This window comes from Trichosurus vulpecula, chromosome 3 (genome assembly GCF_011100635.1).
Source record: "Trichosurus vulpecula isolate mTriVul1 chromosome 3, mTriVul1.pri, whole genome shotgun sequence".
NCBI classification, from domain to species: Eukaryota; Metazoa; Chordata; class Mammalia; order Diprotodontia; family Phalangeridae; genus Trichosurus; species Trichosurus vulpecula.
The window spans coordinates 114977391-114981435 of record NC_050575.1 but is presented as its reverse complement, the minus strand read 5'-3'; positions in this window follow the sequence as shown (position 1 = coordinate 114981435).

Here is a 4045-nt window from a genome sequence, read left to right as displayed (position 1 = left end):
TCCTCTGGTGTCTGAATAAATGTTTTACTTCTTCTGCCTTCTGTACAGAGAATCTCTTATACTTTGCGATTCCGAACTATACAAGCATATTCATGGTCACCATCGATATCATGAATCTTGCCTTTGTAACAACATTGTTGCTAGCAGCTACTGTGGCTGTGTAAGACCAATAACACCAGCACACAAAAGGGCTGCTAACAAAGATTCTTTAATCTACTTTTCTAAGGAAAGTAACTTTAAGGGGTTAACAATCTCAGTTTAATTAAACATACATATATCATTGACTTAGTTTGGGGGGAAAAGATCAGCCCCCTGAACTTCAGAGCAAATACAAACAGATCAACAGACAGACCTTGTCTGATCAGATGACAATAGTTACCCAAGAAGCACCAACATCTGGGTTATCAAAGCAGGGCAGGGGAGGGGGGAAGGCTATTTCAATGGTTTGCCCAGAGTCTTGTCACCAACACTCAATGACCGTACCCCCAAAAGTCAAACATTAACCTTCCAGTACACATATGCTGTTCAGGAGCCTGAGGGCTCGAGAGTGTGGGAAAGTTAGTTCTTTAATCACTAACACTAGGGTATGGGAAAGTTCTTCGATCACTGGTACCACATCATACACATTGTCTCCAATCAATGACTCCCTATTGCCTTTAGTGCTGAGAAACACTCCAAAACAAAAAGATCCCACTTTACCTGCCCCATTCAAAAAAAGGCCAGACTCATTAAAGGCACCTGATAGCCTTAGCATCCCAAAAGAGAAGAACAGCAAAAAATCCTGCTCTGATTAACATTGCAGCCTTACTGATACATTGATGAGGTTAGACTCATTCATTTGGGAGTTTGTTCTGCTTGGAGGCTGAGTAGGATGCAGGGGACTGCGGGAAATCAGATCTCCCGGGTTCTTTTTCTGGCTTTGGCTCTGACTCAGTCCAGATCTTTGGGTAAGTCACAATAAAATCCCCGTGACTAAGCACAGAGGGTGGTGAACATACTACCTGCACATTGATCATAGAACAGTGTAGGTAGAGGCTTCCTTGAGGAGGTGGCATTTAAACTGGGCCTTGAAAGATGCATAGGACATCGACAATCAACCAGCCAATTAACAACAGAGTTGAAAAGAGAAGGTGCATTCCAGAAATAGGGCATATTGGGTATGGCAAGGAATAGAATTTGTTGAGTATAGAATGCGTGAGGGGGAACAGTGGGATGTATAGACTCAAAATAGAAATTACATATATATTATAGATATATGAAATATATATATAACATACATGTCATAGATTTTATATGAAATATATAATTATAAATATAACATAAACTATATAAATAATATTAAATATATAAATATTATATACAAATATAATATATGAAATATATATTATATACATAAATATGCATGTGTTCATATACGTGGATATATAAATATACATACATAAAAATATGAAATCAGACTGACTGCCAGACTGAGGCATTTTACTTGGTAGGCAATGAGTAGCCACTGAAATGTTCATTGAAGGCTCATGCTTTATCATATCCCACTCCTCAAAGTAAGTGACTATGCTGTGCCTCCCTCAATTACTTCAGACCTTGGGGATTTCTCTCTCCTCTGAGTTTTCACAGCCCGGGCTGCCTGTGTCCCTCACTGTTTACTGGATCAGGGACTGCCTTGAATTATTATAACCTGTTTCAATGGAAAAGTCCTGGTCTAGCAGCAGGACGCTTAGTTTCTAGGTCCACCTCTGTCACTAACTCACTCTAGATAAGCCACTTTCCCCTTCTCTGTCCATTTTCTCCTCCAAAAAATGAGGGGGTTGGACTAAGTTGGACTATATAGTATGCCATATCTCCTTACTAAGACTATAAGTTCTCTTTAACTTGAGGATATGTAGGAGAGGGAATATGTTTCCTCTTTCTCTTGTGTCCCCTGTAAGACCCAATGTAAGACTGTACACACACTTGGTACCCAATAAAGATTTACCAGTATTACTTCACTGGGTAATATAAGGCCAAGTTCAAGCCAAAAATCCATTTACTCATGGTCCCATTCCCATAGTCATCACAAAGCAGAGAGCTAAAATTTGCATAACTGGTACTAACATCTTGTGCCTGCTTTGTCTTCCCCCTGACACAGCCGGACTCACTCAACAAACATTTATTTAGCACTTGGGCTCAGAATACTGTGCCAGGAAATTGGGAGATACAAAATTTAGATGAGACAAAGTCCCTCCTCTCACAGAGTTTACTCTCTGGGATGTAATACATAGGACAATGGGGATTACGTTGACCTGAGATAACTGGGGATAAAGGGTTTATTTATTTAGATTCATAGAATGTTAGAAACAGAAGGAAACAGAAGCCTAGAGAGGGGAAGTTGCTTTGGCCAAATTCACACAGAAAGTTACGAGTAGAGTCAGAACCAGAAGAGGAAATATATTCCCTGGTCCCCTGGCTCCCATCTCAATGCTCTTTGTGCTGCATCACACTAAGGTAAGTTCAAGTAATACAAACAGTTGCCTTAATTTTCCACTCTTGTTTATCAGAGGAGGCCTCGACTAAGGGATTTGTTAAGTTCATTGCCAGGTCTCTATGATATACAATTTAGAAATGAATCACTAATCAAACATCAAGCATTTTTTATAGTGCCCATTATTGCCAGGCTCTGTGATAGCCCTGGAGACAAAATAATAAAAATGAAACAGTCTCTACCTTCTAAGACCTTCATTCCATCAGGGGAGATTATCTATCTATCTATCTATCTACACATTTATAATACACAATAACATATACATATAGTATACATTCTCATATATGTTTATATAAATGTATATGTATATAAGCCTGTACATATATATATATATATATATAATATACACAAGAGAATGGTGTGTATATCTTTATAGTTCATAAACACAACATTACTTGGGCGGGAAGCAAAGGCACTAACAGCCAAGGGAATCACGAAAGGGCTCACATAAGCTCTGGAGGAAACTAGGTATTCTCAGAAGTGGAGGTGAGGAAATGAAGAGCCTAGAACAGCAGGGCTAGAGGGGCCTTTAGAACCTAAACAACCGAATGTCAAAGTTGGAAAGTACCTTAGAGATCTTCTTCTAGTCCAATTTCCTCATTTTATAGAGGGTGTTAGCCCTAGTTTATGTATGGCTTGTATTTTTCTCTAATTATTTTGTGTCTAAGTTGTTGACTCCTTGACGAGATTACAGGATGCCCGCTAAGACAAGTTTCTCCTTCCCTTGTCTGTCCCACAGTGTTGGGCCCCCAAGGAGTACTTTATCAAACAGTTGTTGAATTAAAATTACTGATGTCAGTACTCAGTAGGACCGTCATGGTTCCAGAGGTATAAATTTCGTCACCAGAAAGGTAACTTAGGGTTTGAATTGGCCAATGACCCATGTGACAGGTAGCTCAGCTATTCATATCTGACATGGGCTTGTCCCTTCCTTATGTCAGCCAGAGAGTCATCCATCAAAGGGTGTGCCCAGGTTCCTGAACTTTGATAATCCCAATCAAGTCCCATACCACAGCTCTGAATGAGTACGTGAGAGACAGAAGTCAGCCTCAAGAAGAGGGAAGGAAAGAGAGGGTCTTTACTGACCAAATTTCAATTTGACCCATTCTGAATTCTGAGCTCTTTGCAAAGTTGAGATCTCAAAACCAAATACAGAACACATACTTAGAACTGAGAAGAACCTTAAAGATCTTTTATTCTATTTTATTCATTTTACAGAGAAGGAAACTGAGAAACAGAGGCTGTGTCTTGCCCAAGACTACACAACTCAAAGCAATTCCATCTCCCTTTGCCTATCCTACACTCCAAGATTAAATCTAATCTCATTATGTCCTTGAGAGTTAAAATTGGAACATTATTCAGAAAGTGATTTGACAATCACCCTTTACCTGTGCCATCCCAGGGCCCCTCCCCAGAGCCAGTCATAAAGCAGCTGTGGGTAGAGACAGGCCAGCCCCTCCCAACTTTGGGCAAGCATCCAGGAGGAACTTCAGCTGGAAAAATAAAGCATAGAGA